This window comes from Amblyomma americanum, chromosome 1, assembly GCF_052857255.1.
Source record: "Amblyomma americanum isolate KBUSLIRL-KWMA chromosome 1, ASM5285725v1, whole genome shotgun sequence".
NCBI classification, from domain to species: Eukaryota; Metazoa; Arthropoda; class Arachnida; order Ixodida; family Ixodidae; genus Amblyomma; species Amblyomma americanum.
This window is the reverse complement of record NC_135497.1, coordinates 483,099,530-483,122,885: the sequence shown is the minus strand read 5'-3', so window position 1 is coordinate 483,122,885 and position 23,356 is coordinate 483,099,530. Positions and strand designations below refer to the sequence as shown.

Below are 23,356 nucleotides of genomic sequence, written 5' to 3'. Positions count from 1 at the left end.
CGGATAACGAGCGCTGCGATCAGCCGGCGAACCCCGCGTCCCGCTATAACTTGCGCCCTAAGCAGAAACAGAATCTGCCTGCGCAGCCTAGAGCGAGGGCGCGAGCCGGCAGGCAGTCTCGTTAGAAGCATGAACGTACGGGCCGCTCATGCCGATCAATGGCACGCAAGACTGACTTGCGTTAACCCTCATGACTCTCGTGAGGGTCGAACAGCCACGCAGCACGCGCTGCGGGAGCTGGCTACATCTGTGTTGACCTTTTCCAGCGCAGATGGAAAAGAAGCAGGGCACACCAGAACGACACCGTTCCACTTCCAACTACCAGCCACCATCCAGCTTCGGCAACGCGCCGCGCAAAGGCCCGACGCTACGCCCCGCCCGCGACCTGCAGTCGCCACCCTGGCCACCCCGGCTACCTGCCACATCGCATCGGAGCTGCCCACCCGCCTACTGTGCGCTACCGCCTGCGGGGCCCCATTACCACCACAACCCTGGGCCCTCGCCTGCTGACCAGGTATGCCAGGGCAGCCCAACCGCAGCCTCAACCATAAAGCGCCACAGCCCTGGCCCCAGAAGCCACCTGACTCAGTAACTCAGGGGCGCAGCCATTGACCTGGCCTCCAAGCCATCGCAGCCGGCGCCAAGGAAGCGGTCGACCAAATCAACCGGAACGGCGCAGCCGCGCGCACTCGGAAGACCGTGACAGGGAGCAAGATGCCAAGCGTCATCGTGCGGGAGGCCAAGCCCTCGGAGCGAAGCAGCTAATCCGCGGGGGCGTGGCGCGGCCGTCAACCGATGCACCTGCGGGAGCTGAAGAACTTCGATCCCAGGATGGCGGAGAAGATCAAGTAATGTTGCCCCTGTTTCTGTGTTCGGGAGGCTTCTTAAGGAGGGGAGGATGTGGGATACACTGGTATCCCCTCCTCGTCCCCCGCGCCAGCGGCGATCGTGACTTACACGGGCGCGCTGGTCACCAGGAATGTGGAGAGAAGGCACCCCCGCGACTGCTCATTTCCGCCCCAGCACTGACGTGACGTCACGGCAGCGCGCTGCCTTCTGCGGAGAGGGTAGCACGCCTAAGCTTGACGGCAACGATTTGCTGCCAGTGAGGCAATGCCCGAATGGATAAAAGGGGGGAACGCGCGGCGGGAAGCGACTCTCGCTGCCGGACCTTACCTAAGTGCTCCACGGACCCCTTCCGCTGCCCGCCGGCCCCCGAACACCAACGCCGGTCGACGTCAACGACTTGGTGAGCTACTGAACATCTATTTTACGGATAGAACATTCTTCCGCAGTGTGCTTTACCTCGCGTTAGGATAATAAACTATTTCCTAGCGTGCCCTGCCGTTGCCTATTTTGTCCGGACCTGCCGTGGCTGCGACTCTGCGCCACGGGTTGGGGAAACGTGTTGCGTACTTGAATAATGCCTGCGTGTAGCTTGCACAGAAGCTCGCCTTCTCGGCCGGCTGGACGCAGAGGGACCCCATACAGTCACCACGTGACCACACTGTACCACATAGCAACAGTGGGCGCCTCAGTTGATACCTATGCTTTGTTGTTGCGAATGCAGGAAGAATCAAGAGTAAAGTGCACGCGCCTGCCCTCTAACTCAAGCGGAGCCACAATCGCTGCCACGTGCGAACAGTAGGAGAGGTATAAAATGAGAGAATAGATTCAAAGGCAAGGAGCGCGTCGAAACTACTGAGTCATACGATAAGACGTCGGTTTGGCAGCAGGTACACCCGGTGATGAATCCTCGCAATACTCGAGGAACCTATATCCCAGTCCGTTGGGTCACGAAGCAATCGATACCAAGAATGTGACATTAGACAGCTTTAGTTGACCGGAGCGATAGTCCCGCTCCGCTCACGGTAGCACGGTAAGCGGTAGCGGAGCGCAGACACCGAGTTCTTTTTTGGTTTCGCGTGAAACGAATTTCCCTCAGCGGAGGAGAGTCTCGTAGCGCCCTCGGTGCAGTTAAACTGGAAGCACTACATTTGATAAACTATATAGGGTCATTATTTCTTTGTATACTGTAAAACATACTTTTTATTGTACCATTTTATTTTATATGCACTTGAAGTTATTTAGGCAGCAGAAATGTTTTTAACATATGTTGATGTACTTCGACAGCTCGGGTCTTCCCGATATCCAAAGCAAGCCAACAGCAGCCCTAGCCAAGGTTGTACTTGTTTTTCCTGATGTTGATTTCACGAGCCATCGTACATATGTACTACGTATAACAACATTTGCTACATCTACACATGCGACGCCAAAGCCGAATTAGCAGCGCTGGCGGTAGAAGTCGACGACGAACTCTGCGTGCTTGCCTCGCTGGGGACAGCCATCTTGCTCCGCTGCCGGGGACCGGCTCGCTCCGCTAGGGTCGTCAGCGAGCGGAACGGGAGGTGAGCTCCGGTCATTGACTTTCTTACTATTAACTAGAGCGAAAGCTGGCGCTCCGCCTATGGGAGTTTGCATGGAGCTTCCTCGAGACCACCTGTACCACCATGGGCGCTCTAAGCATCATGGGGCGGAGACCTACCGGCTGCAGAACTACGCCTTTTGGCCAAAAGTAATGAAAAAAACGTTGTTAGATAATTAAGAATGTCCTATCATTCAATATCCTGTCTATCAATCGTAACAAACGAGCTGAAAAGTATGCAAAAGCAAATCTTGCTCAAAATAAGCAATGGCTTGATCTCATATTGGCCAAGCATTGCAGACCACAAAAGCCAATATTTCGTGCTTAACAGGCGCACTTTTTAAAAACAAAATATGGTTTTGAAAAAAATGTTGTCGCCTCAACATTTTAAAACGTTCTTCCACACCACTTCGGAAAACAAAAACCTTTTATTGGCGTCGTGTGCTGCAGCGTTTTCGGTTTATTAAAGGATACATAAGTATTCACAATGGATGTACAAAAGTGGTGATTCTAGGCATCAGTGGCATGGCAATATCAGTGACAGCCACTCCAAGCAATCAGTATCTGAAAATGCCAGTATGCTGTAAAAAGGTACGGTACTATCAAAAAAGTATGGTATAAATAACCAAATGCTACATCAATCAATATATGTGCATACACAATAACTTTGTACAGACTCAGGTAAATGGCAATGAAGTAAAACATTTCACATGTATTGAAATATATCAATGTGTGGCAATGAGTATACGCGTACAAAATGAGCCAGTCAAATGTTTCACCTTTTAACTTGTGCAGAAGAATTCACAGTGCATAAGTAGTCCTTGATCAATGTGTGGCAATGAGTATACACATACAAAGCGAGCCAGCCAAAAATTTCAACCCTTAACATGTGCAGAAGAATTCACAGTGCATAAGTAGACCAAGGGCAACATAATATGCTGCAGTGCTACATACAGCTTCATGGACAGACACCAAGAAAAGTTCACCTTCGAACTCTGCTAACAATGGGCATGTTTACCTCTCGGCTAACGAGTTCCAGGCTTGCACGGTTTAGGGCATTGCTCGGTTACTTGTTTAATGTAGACGCAAAGGGAAGGAAAATGTAACCAAGGCAGGTCGAGAAACGAATTTTTAAAAATTCGCAGAACGGTTGTAGCCGTGGCTGGCGCACAACAATAATCGGAGGTCATTAATTCATGTTGCAGTGATGACACACTGGAGGGTAAGGCAAGATATGCATGCGTATAAATAGCTCATAGAGAAATAACAAATATAATTTGCAATGCGTAAAACAAGCCACTAATTCTCTGTGCGGCATTATATTGCATCTGCCGCAATGTCGGGTGGTTTACAAAATGGTAAATTGCAAGTGGTCCTTGTACTGTGCAGTGTCCGCACATGTTAAGGGATCCAATATAACATGCCGGCCACTAGTACTATGTCCCTCCTAGTGCATTTGTTTGCTTGGGGACGTAAAACCCTCAATGTTACAGCTTGCAGAAAAAATTCCTAAAACAGCCAGTATAAGTAGCACTTTATCATAGTTTGAGAATGCCTGTTTTCGACGCTAGCATACGTGTCAACCAAGTCGCATCTCATGTGTATACCCTCTTAATTGTTACAGAGCCGAACACATGAGCCAGCCTGTTTTTGCTGGTGCTAGATTCCAGATACTGCTAACTTCCCCCAACAGCAAAATAGAGTGCAACAGTCCTGACTAGGGGATGGCAAATTATATGCCACAAAACATTTTGGTTCTGCAGAGTACTTTTTGGATTTTTTGAGCTGCTGAAGCCATGCTTGCCTCAACATTAAGTTTCATTACTTGATTTTTTCACTAACCACGCTACAATTGCTTATAGAGACTGATTTCAGCATACAACTAATTATTATTATTGAATTCTGGCATTTTTTTGAGTGGCTGTATGGCTATGTGCTTGTTGAACAGGAGGAGAAAGAAGCCATATAACACGGGGTTCCCGAGTACCTTTTGTAAGCTGTTAGTATTCGTCAGTAATAAGTAAATTCAAACCCCTGGTCACAGGATAGGATAGGATAAACTTTATTGCTCTAACAAGGGCTTTCGGTCAGACAGAGGTCTTCATCTTCAAGCAGATGTCTCCCTCCGTCTTGCAGAGGTCGGCGCCCCTATTCCAGGGTACCACTGAGTTTGGCCGCTCGCTGGGCATGGATGACTAATCCTCTTTGAAGGGGTTAACAGCGTTCACACTAACATGGCACACAACAGTTCCAGAAAGCAATCTTGCATTTCATACAGCAAGAGGAAAAGCAATTACAGTATATGCGCAACCAGAGCAGAATTATAAACTATCATAGCAGCCACGTCACCAACTGCGGTGAACTGTGTTTGTGAAACACACTTAGCAGAAGGGTGTAGTGGCTCAGCCGAAGAGCCACAACCCCCTCACATAACAAATGCAAAACACTTATGAACATGACAAATAAATAGTTCGACAAAGAGACAGCACATAAGCAGTAGGCAGAAATAAAATACTAAATATTTTAATCATTTAGTAACACAATGCGTCATGAATAAAACAGCATATTTACGCTTCTTTCTGGTAGGAGAATCTGCTTTGACTTTGTATCTGTGCTTCTGTTGAAGAATGAGGTGTACCCATGTAGCCTTGTGTGGCATATTAAATTAAGAAGCTTCAGACTTCAGCCTACTGAACAGAGCATGCCTTGTCGGCTTGGCATCCTTTCAACCAGATTCTTACAAACATTCGATATGTGGGCACTGGGCACACAATGTGATTTCTTATCCGAAGGCGGAATCTAATTCCTTTAATAATATTGACATTCTTCAGAGGTTGCGGCAGAAAATGTGAAAACTCGGTCAGGATCACCAGTCTCCTTGAGTAGTATGAAAAGTTGATGTCGCTCATGGACAGAGCCACCGCCTGCGGCAAGCAGTGTTCTCTCACATGTACACTCAGTAGTTCTCAGATCAAAAAAGCTTTTCACAAGAGTGACAGCGATAAGGTAAACATTTCCATATACTATGCGAGGGGCATGTTGTGAAGACCCCTGCACATCAGATGAATTGGAGCCTTGCGGCCTGCTGTGGCTTGTGGTTTGAATGCTGCTTAATGACAACAATACGGAAACACCCTCCAGGTTGATTAGGAATGCATTTGTTGTCACTTCAGAGTCTCCTTGAGAAATCGTGAAAACTTTGCCAATCCAGCTATGTTTCAGAGTGGCAACGAATTGGTGCAGATTGTGTGTCTCAGTAGGGCCTTTTTTATGAATAATTGAAAAAAGGTTTGGAAAGGGTCTAGCAGAAATCAACGAGTGAAAAGATAAGTAAATTGGAAATCTTATTTTAGATAGTCCACAGCAGGAGCAAGAATTTGATTGTAATCTGCCAACCTTTGATGTAGCGTGGTTACTCGTCCCGAGGGCAACCAAAATGTCATTGGGTAATCCTATTTATGGGTGACTCAAAGAAGACATGGTGTTCCGAACCCTGACACATGCGTACCACAACTCGTCATCCTGCTTTTTCAGGCTTGAATTGAACAGGCTGTCAAAAAGCTGATCCGCCTTTTCTGCGAGCTCTGCTGTAAATTTGGCATCAACAGGAAGCCCCTGAATGGTGGTTAAAGTGCGAAGTGCCACAGACACAGATTTGCTGAACACTTTTCAAACTCTCGTGTCAGCGAAGGCATCCTGCAAATGTGTTGTTCTTTAGTTTCTTCACTAATCTGCTTTTGAGATGTCCAGTTGCTGTGTTCAAATATGACTTATGGCTGGGATGGATGAGGATTATTGACAGGCTGGCATCGTTCCGACTCATGAGCACAGATGACTGCTTTCACCTAATGACGTTTTGTTTCAAGCCACTGGATTAAGTCTAATAGCAGCTTGTATATTGCAAGGGCTGATGATGCTTTGTGGGCTCCGCAAAGGCTACTGGCTGAATCCAAGTTCTTGATATGCCAGGCACTGCCATAACAAGAGCTTTGTTTTCCACATGAGATGTCCTTGTATTCCCATCATCTACGAAGCCAATTACGGCATCCCTCATAGCGTGAGTCGCTTTGGGACATTAAACCCCCATAGAACATAAACAATATCTTGCGAGTGATCATGCATCAAAATTCTTTTCAAGTCTATTTCATTGAATAAAAGGCAAAATGCTTTGTCTTGATGTGGTCAATCTATTGTTACTGATTCCATTGCATTCAATGCACCTGGAATGATATTAAGTGTCATTGGGATGTGTGCCAGCCAGCGCCTCAGCATCCTCACCTGCAGCAAAGGAAGCATTTCACTAAAGAAACAAGATTTTTTGAGTTAATGAACAAATTGAGAGCGAATTGTTTGTTTTTACCAGTGCTTTTTGGATTTTGGAAAAGAGCAGAGCCTGATCTGAAAAAATCTCTTGTAGCAAATGCGGCTTATGCTTTTTTAGAGCCTCTTGATGTGTTACTTGCCTTCTCTGATGCCTTTTTCTTATCCGGCCCAGTACTTTCCCGTATCTGTCACTTTAAGAATGCAGTTTCTCAATCTGCTTGAGAATTTGAGCGGTGTACACAGATGTGCGTCTCCTCTGTCTTCTTTTTGGTGCTTCCGGTGCAGATGTCACCGTTGCCTGTCCGACGCTGGCCTGTATGGCACCACTGAGGTCACTGGGCCAGCTTCACCTGAAAAAAATATTAAAGAAAACAAAGAGACGTATTTTTGTAAACTTCACAGAGCAGCCTAGATACCGTACAAATTACTGTTAGGGTGCAATAACAGGGCAACTAATTGCCCACTGTGCAATGCCATGTCATGTTTTGTTTGAAGTCATGAATATACTCAGGCAGAAATGAGCATTCATAGGGGAAGTTTATCATGTAGTGGTCGGAAAATTTTCCTGTCTAAGGACCACAAATTCACAACTACAGAAATTAAACGGGGCATGAAAGCAGTTCATTAAAGAACTTGCAGAATTTTATGAAACATTGACAGAAAGCAACAACCCTTGCAAAGTAATGGTATTTATATTAGTTCATACTCGGCTTCATAAGCGAAGTTTACAAAACTGCGGCACATTGTATGTACTCATGTATCTCGTTTCGCTGATGCGTCATCGTTTACATGCACCACATCAAGCTTGGTGGTGCCATGCCCAGTGTAGACTATGGAACGGCAAGCTGCGCCCACTTCCAACTTAGGATACTTTTGTTAGCTGCAGCTGGTATCAAGTGCAGGCGGGGGATGGGTGCGCATTTCCCACATCTGATATGCTAGAAAGTCGAGACAGGTCACATTCATGTAAACGTGGCTGCGAGACAACTGATATCTCAAGTGCTCGATATATGTTGCGTTATCTTTTTTTAAAAATAACAGAGCTGAAAATGGGGACTTAAAGAGGAGAAAAACACAGGACTTCTCCTTTTGAAGTCCCCGTTTTCCGCGCTGTTATATTTAAAAATGTATCACCAACTCGCCCACCTAGCTATTGTGTTGAATTGCATTATCAGCAATTTAAAAACTAAACTTTGTGAACAAAATGACTGAAGGTATGCCTATAACTATGTTTTGTTCCGAAAGCAATAAACAGCTTAAGTATTTGCATAGCTGTGTCTGAACAGTGTGTACATTTTCATAACATGTCTGAGTTATGGAAATGGGAGAATCAAGAAATAATCTTTTGCATTAAAGTAAAACTGATGCCTATTACAGACCCTTCGATATCCATCACGAAAATATCACGGCTACCGGTCCATAGTTCTTTATGCAAATGAAAAAACGAGCTATTTGCAAAAATGTTCATATTTTCTTTGTGCACTTACCATCATAGGGTAAGTTCCATGGTGCTGTTATTGGAACTCTGAAGAGTGTCCTTGGGCCAGCACCTGTTGAAAAAGAACAAATGCACGGTAGGAGGCTCGAAACCAGGTGTTTTAAAGCTCAGGTGCAATTTTTCTTAAACTAGCTTTGCATTGCTTATGTGAAAAAAAGAGGAGGGAACGAAGATGGGTCCAGAAAAAAAGTAAAAAGAAGCGGCCCGCGCAAAAGGCGCTGCCTCGCTTATAAAGACCGTAAAGCACCCTCAGACTCATATTGCCCCAACCGGTGGAAGCGCCGCGAAACCGCGAAAAAGGCCATAAAAAACTAGGCGAAACTGTTTCTGGGAGGTTCACGAAAGCACACACGGCAGAAAGGAACAAGATAGCAATACTTTGGTGCCCTCCAGTATATGGTCGATCGTGCGCGCTTAGAGCGAGAAACGCCAGGGACAGCCGGGGTTCAGGGCTGAGGGAAATTTACAATGCTTAGAGCAGGTTGTACCATGTAAAAGCTGTGTCTGGAACGGCAGCACTACGGTACACAATAGTTTCGAGCAACGCTTCCGCGAGGCACACTGAGGAGTTCAGCACGAATACTGCCAATCAAAGCATCCTGTGCATCTAACAAAAACAACTTCGACGGCTTTTATGTATGCAGCTCACGGCGCGCTCTTGACTTTCAGCGCGCTGCCCCATCCTACTGGTGTTAGTGAGGCCTGCGCGATAATTCTGAATGTGACGCTCACATCGCGGCTGCAGAAAACACGCAAGTAATATATATGCAAGCGCTAAATTCCATAAAACGTATACCAAACTGTAACAGCGAGACACTTAAGATTAAGCCAGACAGTGAGGCGCGAGCGCGCGTACACACAAATGTAAGCAAGCAAAACAAAGTAGCGAGCGGTCCCACGCTAAGAAAGGCAATGCCGCGTCGGGCCATCTAGAACTGCATCACGGCCCCTTATTTTCGCTTTTATGAGTCTAAACCTACTTTTAAAATGGATATCGCAAAACCAAAGCCGCTGTAGTAAACGGCACCAGGCGAAATTCGTTGTATTCCATTGGCCATTTGAAATCGCAACGGTTGACCGTTGCGATTTCAAATTGCCGATGGAATACACATAGGCACGCAGGACGCCACGGTTTTGTGAACTTGCTACGCCAAGAGGGTTATAATGTGCAGTGAATTCATAACTACCTGAGGTGGGCAGGAACACTGAAGAAGCTTTGACCACTCTTGTCGGATGTGCTGTACTACCACTCTACGCTGCTCGGCTCCAACCCTGCCACAAGAGCCACAGACCACATCAAAAGATGTGAAGAGTGGCTCTACACCGAGACCCACACATATATTTCTATGAATAAAGTTATTACTACTACTACTCCCGTGATACGTCACGTCGGTCAGGCGAAAGTTCCGTTTCTCCTACTTTCGCCCACGCTGCCGCGCGGCGGCGCTGACGCAATGTGTCATTTCTTTGATATTTTATTTTTAATACTTGGCGCGGACGAGTAACAGCCTTGCCGGTACTGGATGCCCCTGCCAACTTGAGCGACAGCGGAACAAAAAATTGCCCGTGGTGCACAAGATGGCTTTTACCGATATGCAACTGAATTTCCGAAGGGATTGGAAGCCTGTTCCATATTGAAGCAACTTTTTGTTCCGCTATCGCGCAACAGGTCTTTTTCTTTCGATCTATTATATAGTATAGCGGCCATCGAAGTGGGACCACACTGGGACCACTATTTTGCACAAAATTTGCAGCCACCCGTTTGACGCAGAATTTTCGAAGTGGTGTCAAATGATTTGGAACGTTCCTGGGGATAAAATTGCGGAATTCGCAATGACGACCTTTCCGCCCCCAAACCGTGCATTCCGAGGACCTCCAGATTGCCATTACGGCCGAACCATTTGTAGCGGGGAGTTCCGGATGGTGTCAGATGATTCGTCGTGTTGTGATGCGTATGTCTGTAACATTTATTGACTGATATAACGAGGAAATATGTTGGGTGAAGCGAAGGCGGCTGTAAATCGCAATAGTAGTGCAAAATCCATGAGGTAGAGTGGCGCATACGCCTAGAAACGCGCCGCTTTGTCGACTCATCGTGTGGGCTGCTTCTCGCAACAAGCCCAAGGAATGCAGAGGAGGCACTTCCAGACTAGCACCCCTTGGCGAGCGAAATGGGAGGTGCCGTTCTGGGACCGCTAGGTGACGCCTGGCTTGGGCTAGCGGGTGCTTGGGTTGAGCAGGTGGCCGCGACCGTAGGCGGGAAAGGCGGCAAAGATGTTTGAACACTGTGAACACAGTTGTGCGCGGTAACCCCGTTCGCAGCAACCTTACTGGCCCATGAACGGAGAAACGCGGCTCCATGCCTGTTCGCAACGTGAGAAGTGTAACTGGCGCATGATCGGAGCTGAACACTGCTCTTTTCACCGCTCTCAGTACACTGTAAAAAAATTCCGTACCTATAACGTAGACTATGTACGTTTTAAATACAGAACCACTTCTGCTTTCAATGAAACGTAGGGAATGACCGTATATTCAGTCCAGTATTGAAGGAAACGTCCGTGTTCCTCTGTAGTCGTTGCAGGGAAAAATACTAAACATTCAATTTAAGGGATCAAAACTTAACACGACAGGATGGTTGACCCCATCGACTATGTGTTGCACCAAATGCACTAATAACTTGCTTAAAGGCAGCAAAAACAGAAGATGCTTATGATGTAACGCCACTTTTACACGATGAACTGCTGGCCCGCAGACTATAGGCATCACATGATGTCCGATTTTTTATTTGTCTGGTTTACTCTTAGCCAACAATGTCCGCAAACTAGCATGGCGAACGACCGTGAGCATGTCTCACGTGATTAACACAATGAAGAGCCGAGGAAGGGTGATAACGCATTACGTTGCTTCAAGGTTGAGTGATTGGTACAAATTGTGAGCAACGTTAAATAACAAAGTCCTTAATTTGCTATAATGTTAAAAGCTGACTTGATGAAAATATTTTTCGCTACATTGCTAGCCACATGATAGAGTAACATTTAATAAAAATGTTACTGCAACATTTGCTTCCTGTGAGAAATGCTGCGTAATGAGGTCAACTGTTAGAAAACATTTAGACACAGACAATGGTTGGACAACTTCTCTAAAGTGAAACTGAACACCAGCTGAAAGTACATTGCAAACATGATGAAAGTGCACAATTTGAAAGCCGAATTTCCATCTGCCATTTGGTAAGGAAATAAACAACTGAGTAAACCAAAAGCATGGGCAAACAAATCTGTGAATGCAGTGCAATGTAGCAGTTACATCTTTGCTACACAACCATTAATCAAAAACACCAACTCCTTCATGGATAACAAAAGCACCGACACAACAACATATTGCTCAATGCAATGTTTAATTTAGTAGGTACCTATTGCCGCCCATTCATGCCTGCTCTTCCTGCAGATAAATGAAACGCCACCAAAAAGCAGCGAGCAGCCATAATTGCTGCAGTGACAAGGAGGATGTGCACCATCGATGCTGTTCCCCCATCCTGAGTAGGAAATAATAGCAGTTTTTTCTGGAAATACTCTGAAAGCCCGAATTTTCTATCCATCGTTTACTTAGCTTGCACTGACACGACCCATTGTGTACTCGGTACCTTTGACAAACAAGGGGCCAGCCGATAGGCACACAAGACTGTAGAACCTTGCTAACTTGCAAAAAATCAATGCACAGAAAGAAAAAGCTGACAAAAAAATGAGGAATTCCTTATTTGCACTTTTTATACAATACTAAGAATGTGGCTAAGATATGGCATGAACATTGCTTTTTTCTGTTCACTTAGAAACTTTCCAGCCTGTGCTAGCATATTACTGTGATGTAAATAATGAACCATGCCAGCACTGTACAATATGCTGTAACACTTATGAAATACTCCCCTTCAAGGCTACCGCATGCCTCTTACATGCGGTACAGTTTAAATCTGCCAAACTAGCTAGTCTGCAAGGTGAGACACCAAGCCTCTGACATCTGGCGATGTGTACCTTTCATGTAGTTAGAGTGATTGGAGATGCTCCTTTTTGATGGCATTTCAGTTGCTGGGTGTGGAAGGACCAGATATGAAGGGCAACAACTAGACACCAACTTTTTAAGCAACATCACAATAAGCAATGTGCCTTAGCTTTCCTTCTGTCCAAAAAGGAGTTTCATTTTCTATGTTCTGTGTACACACAACTGCTTGCATGTGCACATTTTGGCTTGCTGGGAGGTGCTTTCCTCTGTTAAACTACAGTTTTAACTCTGGCCTCACCTTCTTAATTTTTTGCTAGCATTCACCTTAAGTCGCGTACAAACTCACGCAGATCTCCACTTTTCTACGTTTCCAGCTGTCACATCTTCTCTGCCTTCGTCATGTCCACCACTGCATCCAATGCCTTCAAGTCTGCTGTGTATAATCATTTTAATTAATCTGCCTACACATGTATTTATGTTAGTCGCTCTCCTCTCTTCGATGCCAATTGGCCCTGAGAGTAAATAAGTGAAATGGTAGTCTAATCTAGGTCTGAGCAATCACGCATTATGTTGAGTTTATTTTACCACGTTGGCCAGTAGAGAGTGGAAGGAAAAAAAGCTGCTAAGTGGAGCTCGACGTGCCTCTCGACCCCTACACTGGAAAGCAGCAGACACCAAGGCATACGTAATCACTAACGACAACAGAACATGACAAGTGTGAAGTAATTCAGTAACGTTCGTCGCATTTACCACAGTGCATACTCGCTGCTCAGTAATTTATTACCTCATTAGACATTCTTCAAAGAGAGTGTACAATTATGTGTTTTGTTTGAACATGGCACCACAGTACAATGACAATCATTAACCTTGTGCCAACACAACATAAAATAAACTTCTGCCCAGTAAATGCATTGCTTACAGTGCCACCACGGCACCTGTTTAGAAAATAAGCTCAAAATATTAGTGACATTAAATTTGAGCAGACGGTAATTCCCCTACCCCCTCCCTAAAAAAATGAAAAAGGGTGCTCTTCCGACGGTACGTTTGCACGCTGTAATATTTGCGAGTCCAACTACGTGTGAAATTCAGATATAGATAATTAACGCCAAAGCATTCGGTTGAATGCGAGGCGCCAGGGCGCGGGCAAACAGTAATCGTCTTCAGGTATCCACTGGTGCCACGCCCTGAGGGCCACTGCTCGGCGAATACCATTCATGGCCACGTTCACATCCAACAAGCTTGTCACAAACATCACACAGGTGATGATGCAGCAGCAGTTCATCATTGCTGTTGGCCAGTGCTGAATTTTTTGGCGTGGTAAACGGAATCATCCACCGAAACGCGCGTCGACTGTTACTCGCCAGATTCTTGCAGTCCCACGAGGGAGAGCAGCTTTTCCGTCGGCTTCAAGTCTACTCTTTCGTGCAGGGCCACTGGCATTGTAACGCACATTCTGCATGATCGTTTTACTACGCACCGATGCCGCACGGGACAGCGAGCTGTTGTATGTACACTCCAATGCAGCGTTCCGGCCACACACATACACACACACACATACTAAAGACACGCAACGCGCAGGACGCACGCAGCGAACACGGAAGAACAAAAACCCATTCCATAGCGCCTGTTCATTCAACTCCACACTGCGCTAACTGCGCACATGTTTCCGACTGCGGGCTCGGCTAGCGCTTCGACTTCGCCATGGCTAGCCATGGCCAAGCTGCGCTGCCGCTGGTGGTAATAACGTTCATGCAACGAAAAGAAAAAACAATATATAAAACGATTCAGGTTGTCAGCTAAAAAAGCTACCGTAAAATTAAATACATCTTATATGTTTTTGCCGTTGTGCGCCTTTGCGACATCAGCGACGTGAGCTTGAGCGCGAATACGCGAATGGCGCTATGAATTTCCCGTGTTGCTCCGTAAATTGCAAATGGCGCGGCTGCGCCGCTAACTTTTAGACATGCTTGCAGAGGTAGTCGATGCGAACAGTTGGAAGTTCAGTCGACTGGAGTTGCTCAAGGAAAGTCAGCGGCACTGCATTTTTATTGTTTCTGTGCATTGCGAGTGACTTTGGCGGCAGCCACTCGGCAACGTCTCCGGTTTGGCGAACTTGTGAGAAGGTGAGCCTTTTGTTCTCAAATTTTGAAAGCGGTTTTTTGCTTGTATTGTAACCCTGCGTCTCGTCGCATGTTATGTTCACGATAACATCATTACAACGTGCATGCGCTTTCTGTCTCTAATTAGAGTAATATTGGTCGATCAGCGTAAACTTTTGGATTCAATTAAGCACGAACTGTCCATGTTGGTACTGCGTGTCGAATGTGTTTTGAGATGATTCTGAGCGGGAGATGGTGTTCTGATAATTTGTGTACTACCAGATATAGTCTAGACATTTGAAACCATTTATCACACTGAAACAAAGTTGGAAAACTGTTTTGTGTTCATGCATCTGCTGTCCTTAAACTTGACTTTTCGGCAATCATTCGCATGGCTCCTTTGGATCTGGAAAATTGACTACTGTTGCCAGGGGTGCCTGGTAGCAGAGCTCCTGGGGACGCCCAGTGGGTCATTTGTTTGTCCAAGTGCCCAGTACCAAAGGTACCATTCCTGACATTTTTTCCCAGTCCGTTAACCTCATATTCCTTGCAAAGATTACAGTATGTAATCAGGTAGTAAAAAAATTGGTAACTTCTGCATATTTCAGAACAGTTCAGAGAAATGTACATGCAGCATCAGTATTCTCTCGGTAGAATTTCTGAGACCTGGATTCATTTCTTCTAGGACTGTGGCAAGCAGTAGGTCAACTGTACATAAATTTATTTTCCTCTGGTGCAAAGTAAAGAGTGCAAACGTCATAAGACAAGTCTCTAGTCTGTTTCATTCTCACTGCATTTGGCCAAAGCATATATGAAATGCTGTATGTTTTATGCCCTATTTTCCTTTACATTGAGCAGTAGATATTGACAGTGAATAGCAAGGCAACTCCACTCGCTGACGGTTTTGCCTTCGGCAGCAAAACAGGGAATACCTTACCCCATGTGTTATCTCGACAGACTGAAAACTGCGATGGACAGCTGCGTCCACAGCTGCTATATCCTCCCAAGTGCATGCGCTCGTAAGACACATAATAACTCTGGATTGCCATTAACATAGCCTTGCTCATTGCAGTTGCCGATAAACACCTCATAAGTGGTACTATTATGCACTCTTTTCTTTGGCACTATGTATGAGCTTCTGTTTTCGCGCTTTCTAGAAATAATGCATGCAGTTTTGAACTGCGAAAAGAGAATTTACGTTTAACTAGATTGTCATGTCAGTATGTTACAGCCAAATTGTACATTGATGTCAGTGCTGGTGGTTTCTTTTCATTATTTTAGGAGAATGTTATAATTTTACCTATAGCAAATAATAGCCCTCACTAATTAGCTGATTTTGTCATGTCCAGTATTCTGATATGCTAAGCCACCAAAGCATGATTCAGAATGTTGTCAGAACTAAAGGCACTGAGTCTTTCGTGTCAGTAAAAAATGTGCTTTATACCCCTGTCACATGGCATTCCTCGAAGGCCTTTCCAGCAAAGGCACCATTTTTCACCAAAGGAGCGAAAGCTTAAAGGAGCAGCGATGCAGCTACACGGTGCAGCCCAAAGGTGAAAGTCGTTCAGGCTTAGCACCCGCTGCTATACTCGAGGTGGCTGAAGTGAGTGTTCTAAAATTAAAGTGGTGTATTCTGTTCATTCGTTGAGCTTTGACAATTTTTTATTCTGATTGCTTCCTTAAAAGTACTGCAACAGCTACTCTCATCAGCAGGAGCAGGTTTTGTACGTGTATTGCCTTGGCCTCCATGGGCGCTCGGTGTTGCCGCAACACTTTCACTGTCTTGAAATTTGAACATAAAACATAAACACCCGTACAAAAACCAAAGCCAGACACACCTTTCGTATTTGAAAAAAATGTTTTCAAACATTATTAGCTTATCTATTTTTTTTATTGCTTTTACTTTTTTACTTTGGATGGTACTGCGATCACAGCTTCTCGAATGCCGCGTCTTCGGGCTCCGAAGGTCTCGGTTGAGCGCCTTCGCCTCCAAGGCCCTTAGCGACAAAGGCGCAACATTTGTACCGGGTAGCTGCATTCCTTACGCCTTTGGATATGATTCTCAAAGGCCTTTGCGGTGCCCGTGTGACAGGGGTATTAGTGTGGTATGGCTGCTTGAACACCTGTCCCTGGTATCTCACAAACTGAATAAGGAATGGAAAAGCCTCAGGGTGCTTGCCGACGTTTCGACACGAGGACTTGTCTTTGTCTGGCAAAGTGTTCATCATTGGTGGGGTTTAAATAAGGTTTTCACTTCGAGGCGAAAGGCCTATTGTGTGGGACGAGGGTGCGATATGGGAAGGGCGTTACGATGGGGAGCATGAACCTTGACCAGGCATGATAGCTGCTAAAGAAGATTAACCGGTTGACCTGCAGAACTGTGAAAACAAAAAAGCCCAATTCAGTAGAAACGAATCTCGGGGTATGGAGTGTGGATAGTGGGCTTGAATGGCTTTATGTCCAGCCACAACAGGTGGCTTGGTATGGCTGGCTGCCTTTTCCTGAAAAACTAGGATAAAGGAATTAAGGAGCATGGCAGAATAAAATACCAGGGGGAATAGGGGGGGCAAAATAATTTGAAGTAAAAAGAGAAAATGAGGGCAGGTTCGGAGAAAAGGCAAAAAGAAGGGGGAGGGGGAGGAGTATGGCAGCCAAGGTTCCGAGAAGTGATGTCAGGAGGTGCAGGGCGTAAGGTTAAAGTATAACGATAAATTAAAGAAAGCAGGAAAGGAGGGGGAAAATGTGGGTTGGGAAACCTCTGACCATGTGCAAGGCCTTTTCAAATAATTATGCCAATTCCGGAATGTACAGAGCTGGCCACATTTAGTGCAAACATGTGAGCGCATGGCCGCACTCTTTAGAGGTCCACTGTGTGCGGCGCAGCCACTCATCGCTGCAAAATGGCGCAAGAGGAGATGCACCTGGATGTGGTGCTTCATGTCATGTTACACTTCGATGTGTGGCAATGTCAGACACAGTGGCCCAAAGAGCACAGCCATGTGCTCGTGTGTTCGCACTAAGAGTGGACAACCCTGTAATTGATTCTAAGTTTCCTCTGTATATGTTGACCCCAGACGAAAACAAGTTGTCTTGTCGAAATGGCAAGCACCCTGAGATTTTTCCTTCCCTTGTTCACTTTTTGAGTGTCAAGAAACCATCTGCCTACTCTCTCTGTACCATGCACTCCACATCTTGTACGGTTATCTTTGTATGTATACACCAGTGATAAATCATGAAGGAAATCAAGGGATTTGTATTTGTATTGCTTAACACTTACTTTAAAGCTATATCATGAGGGTATAGTTGAAAATGTGCTACGGGGGCTTGGTTGTGTGTCGTGACTGGTTTCTCTTTATCAGGGCTACTTGACAGCCACCATGAAACGCAGGCTTTTGAAAAGTCGTTCCTCATATAAAAGAGCGTTTCCACTGTTACAATGGAAATGTTATTTGCTAAAAACTTCAATCATTGCAGTTCAGGGATTGATATTTTTCAAATACCTAACCTGAAGTTCAAAACCTGCAGAAGGAACTATGTAACTTTTTTCCTGCCTTAAAAACCCAGTACTTATTTGCCAGTTTCAGCAAGCAGAGGTCTGTTTTATGGCACATACTTTCCACTACCTTGCATGAAAATTGTGCAGTACAGGCCCACCATAAAACTAGGGGCATAGTATACTGCTTGTATGCAACTACTTTGGCGTTAGACCATGCATAGCATGGTCTTAAAGTTATTCTTTTCATTTGCAACTGGTTCATAAAAGGCCTATTCTGGCAAAAGGCATTTAGCAAAATTATCTTCCTCTGAATGCTTCTAAGGATAACTTTAGTTCATTCAGGAAAATATATATTGACAATATCTCTTAAAGGCATGATTGTACATATTAGCTCTTGTTACCTCACAGTATTTAGTTTTGTGCCTCCAGCATCACTGACTTGCATCATATGTTAAATAGAGTATTAAAAAGCTCGCTGTTAGTTTAAACCACAACTCATGATGGGGCTGTGCACTTTTTGTTGTGTTACATGAAATATACTTATGTATGAAACAATTTCTTTCAGCTGCACCTCACATGATTCAAATTCCATCAGAAGAAAGGCTGCAACACAACATTGCTCACTAACTGTTGCTTTCCCAGCACATAACATGCCATAACAGCACATAGCAGGTAAGATGTGAACAAAAACAGTGCATGTATATGTTCCACACATGCATTTTGTGTACTACCAACACTATGATATGATTAACTATGTCATGTAAGAGAGAGCACACAAATCATTTTTTGTATATATTGCAGCATGGTTATTTCAAGTTTTAAACTGGCCATTGAAACGACCCATTGTATCACCGCTGGTTACCCGGTGGCACTGGGGATCGAACTCCACACCTACCGCTTGCGAGGCAGATGCTCGGACCACTAGGCCACTCCTGCGGTCCCCCCACTGATGTTGCTTACACCAGGTGCTGTTAAAGCCCCGGTATGTATGTTAAATGCATTTTAGAAAACCATCACTTCCAAAGTACCATTTCATCTTTATAGCAAAACCACAGTTCGCCTAGCTAGACAAACCTGCTGCATACAAGCCAGCAGAAGGGTTGCACATACATGCTTCGTTAGGAAAACATAAAAATCAAGCAGAGCCTGCCCTTCATGGTGCATTATACCCTGATTTTGAGCAATGATCAAGATAGGCAGATGGTCATTTCATTTAACACTTGCATGATACATTCGTAGAATCGAAAAGACAAGTACTATTGCAAAATCTTCAAACAGTGTTTATTATCAGAGAAAACATACCATGAAAAAAGTGTTGGATTAGTTATGGTGCACCTTGTATGGGGAAAGGGGCTCCCACTTTGGGAAAGGCTTAATTTTGGAATAACGACAGCGTTTAAACTAGTTGGGTTACCATGTTTAGATAGTGGATGTGCTCAAAAAGACACTGGAAGTAAGCACACTGTGTGGAAATCTCTTTCTGTATCCTTGTCTTTTCGAGCGCTTTCACAATCTAAACTTAATTTTGCAAGAGAGCACGGAAAACAAATATTTAAATTCTGATAATTAAGGATAAAAGATCATGTTTCATTGTGTTGCTTAAAGTGTACATTGTATCACTATTGCTGTATTGCAGCACTTCTGTCGTGGCCTTGCATTGCAGCCTCTTGACTTTTGTTTATATAATAGGCAGTCCTTTTTTTTATTCGATTGCAACACTTTAGGAGTTACTACAGAGTTGCGTGGTAGCGAACTCTCAGATTAACGGTTTGCATTATTACGCCCGCATAACTTGCTTAGTGTTTCACTGCAGTCTTGTTACTAGAACAGCCTCTTGAAAGTATTCAGCCTGGTGGTCATTGAGGGTTACTGTTCACATATCAAAATGCCGGATCAGCTGTATACTCTTTACAGCTACCAGAACTATGGTACATTTCATGACATGCTGGCTGAAGAGTGCTGGAGCACCAGACTGGGGATTTGGATGAAACAATTTTCAAATGTGTGCTCGGTATCACGCTGTTTTGTTCCAGTTGTGGAGAGGTTTTCTTTTTATATTTGTTCTGTCAAACATTTAAATTTTGGGCAATATGTTGTTGCCTTTATCTTGTGTTCTCTTTGTTGTTGAGGTTTAGTATTTTTGGCACAAGCACTCCACTCTATTACTTTTCAGTATAATTTAAAATTTGTAGGGCACGTCATGAAGAATAATACTTCTACTTGAATAATCTGCATGTGTTTATGTTCTCATTGTTGATATAAAAACTTAGTTGAGACAGCTTGTATTTTTGCTCTGGCTAGAATTTTTAGGAGAGCCTCAGTAACATAATCACATGACCAACACAAACTTGGTATTATTGTTTGTGCAATGAAAGACAGTTTTAAAATAGTTATTAACAGCTGTCAGTTTAGGACTGGCCTGAAATGTTTTGTGCTTTATGTAGCTCTTCTCTGAGGCAGGATTAATTCATCTGCACCTGCAGCCTGATACCGCCAAGATACCAATTCTTGGGTGAACTTATGATTTTTTTTTCACTGAGCAAACTTGCATCATCTTGAAGCATGGAACTTGAGCTGATTCTTAACAGCTCTAGTGTAGCGAATTTCATTATCCTCATTGCTTAGTTTACATTCACCTCAGGACAATGGCCTTTTCCAGTTTAATTATCTGTGTCTTGCACCAGCTACATGCCACACTATCAGAAATCACCTAATCTTATCTAGTGAGCTTATAATCAGCTATCTCCTGCTATATTTTCCTTAGGGTGAAATTCATTTTGTTGCGATACAATGCACAAGCTGTTTCCTGGCGTGGTGCTCAGCTTATCTGGAATGAAATGCTTGGGAAATGGGTCTCTGATTTCACCTTGAGTAGACGAAATTAACTTGTGCTAAGGCACTCTTTGGCCACAGATGCCCTTGTGCCATTAAAATCCATCAAATTCATTATGTTGCCCTAAGATACCATTGGTGATTCATTCTCTGCATTGTATGCCCTGGCCAGATCCATTTTCTTCTTTTAATTTCTGCCAGAATATTAACAACTTCCTTGTTCATCCCTGTTATGGTTTCACTCGGTCAGTTGTTCTATTATTAATTATAATCACTTTATTGAAAACATATTTTGGGCTAAATGGCATCAAGTTTGCCACTCTGCATAATGATATATATGTTTGGTCTTGTATGTCTTTACTTGTGTGGTAATGTTTATTTTGTGCTCACTGTCTAAACAACCTTATTTGCCTATGATATCCTAAGCCCTTCTATACCTATTTTCCTTCCCCCTGGCTCTTTTTCTTTTCAGTCATTCCTCCTCTTTCCTTTACACCGGCCATTGGTCACAAGGCTGCTGTGGGAACGAAAGTCAGCACTGGGCCCTTTTTTGTTCATGGAACCTGCACTGCTACTATTAGCACATAGTACGTTATCAGTATTTTTGTGATACTGCATTTATTGTTATTTATGAAGTAGTTGGCTAAGGCAATGGTAGCAGTGTTGGATATTGCAATATATTAAGCATATATCTCACTTGCAATATATCAGTGTGTTCACTATTACACTACCCTCTATTTCTTTCAGTTCAGTTATTTGGCTATAGATATATTGTGCTGCTTTCCTAGTTTAGTCCACTCAAACTAAAACTTTGCTCTTTGTGTCACAGGTAGAATCTACAATGATTGCTGCTCTGTGTCTTGTAAGCAGGAGGCAGTGTTCAATGGAGCCATGAACTTTCCTTGGAATTGAAAAGCCTTTGCCGTATTATGCGCTGAACCACGAGTGTGAAGAGGAAAATGTTATGCCTTGGATTTCTGCTGAGGTGAGCCATTGCGGTGAATCCACCAGCGCGAAAGACAGGGATGAGAAAGGAGACAAGATAGGTGCTGACTCGCGACTATAGTTTATTGGCGTGAACAGGGAATATATAAAAAGCCAAGCAATACCATAAACCATGTAGTTACAGATAAGCATACAGGACAACATGAGTCAAAAATCGCCCTCAACATTTCCCTGATCGAGGTAGTCCAACTCATTGTGTGTTAACACGGTAGACAAAACACACAATCTTCACGGAGTCTTAAGATGTGTCTAGCCTCGATAATCTCCCATTTAATCTCTCTGAATTTACTGCCAAAATGCGTGTTGCCAAAAGGAAAGGGTAGCAGACTTCACATCCCGTGCAGTGTACAGCAGAGTTACCCCAACCACCTAGCCAAGCCCCTACCCTCTTGTGTTCCTGTAGTCTTACATTCATACACCTTCCAGTTGCACCTACGTAAACCAGACTACAAGATAATAATATTTGATACCACATTCATTTTACAAGGTACATATACATTTCACTCTACACGTGTACTTTTCTCGAGCCATATTCACAGAATTATTCTTAAAATTTTACATGCTTTAGACAACGTATTAGGGGCCGAGAAAGCCACTTTTACATCATACCTTCTGGCCACATTTTTCAAATTGTGCGACAATTTATGTACATACGGTAACACAACTGGTCTTTTGGATATCTGGCTGGCCCCAGCCAGATTGTGCCGGTCGCCGCAAAACTGTCTCAGCTTCTTTAACAATTTATCATATGCTCTTGCAGTAACAAGGTTTGGAAATCCTGCGTTTGTTAACCTTAAAATCTGCTCTTGGAAACTAGTCGTCATGCTGTGAAAGCATAATTTCATCAATTCTGAGCCCGCGCTAGAAAGTGCAATGCTATCTTTCACTAGCTTGGAATGGTCGACATGTGGCCAGGTAGCAGCTTAACACTCGCCAGCACACATGAAGTGTGCTGAACATCAAGGTAAGGTCCAGAAACCACAGCTCTTTTTCTTGGGACATTTGCTCCAAGGTAAACCTGAGATAAAGGCCTTGCTCCTTAAACAACTTGAGAAGATGTACAGGTCCCGAACTATCACACCCTTTATAAAAGACCAGAAAATCATCGACATAGCAGAAGATTTTTCCCCCAGCCCATGCACATTCTAGACAATTATTCTATCCACCCTACTCAAGAAAATATTGCTTAGCACAAGGTCAACCTTTGAACCACTACATATTCGAGACTTTAGAACACATCCCGCACTGCACTACTCTACAAACATGCTCTTCAAATAAATGCTATTCAATAACATGCTCTTCAGATAAATTTCAGAAAAGGATTCATGCAAAATTATCTCTGGTTATTTGCAAAAGCATCTGTCTACTTCGCATCTTAAAGATCCATTTCTTGTACTCAATTCGCAGTGTGGTTGAGTATCTTAAGAATCACAATCCAGCGGATTGTCTTGTGATTAGTGTCGATGTAGAACTATTTTATTCTATCCCGTATGAAGATCTTGTGAAAAGCTTATGAATGTGTATATCGGAGCACAACGATGAGCTCGTGTTTAGGAATGGGTGTGTAACATAAGTCTTTTTTGGCACTTGCCTCCTTTTATTTGAAGTGAAGAGCATGTTTGTGGAGTATGGCAGTGCGGCATATGTTCAAAAGTCTGCTAAATGTATCGATTCGAAGGTTGCCC

The 23,356-nt window shown here is 44.1% G+C and overlaps 1 protein-coding gene and 1 long non-coding RNA gene across 2 annotated transcripts in view; both read left to right on the top strand.

Annotated features, from left to right (window-relative positions):
• Positions 1–23,356, top strand: part of LOC144127165 (uncharacterized) — a 75,644-nt gene that overhangs the window by 32,869 nt on the left and 19,419 nt on the right. The window lies entirely within an intron of this gene.
• On the top strand, positions 14,373–21,627 carry LOC144105055 (uncharacterized). Its single transcript, XR_013308696.1, has 5 exons — positions 14,373–14,840; positions 18,400–18,506; positions 18,636–18,816; positions 21,139–21,253; positions 21,496–21,627. It is a non-coding gene; the product is annotated as an uncharacterized LOC144105055 (long non-coding RNA).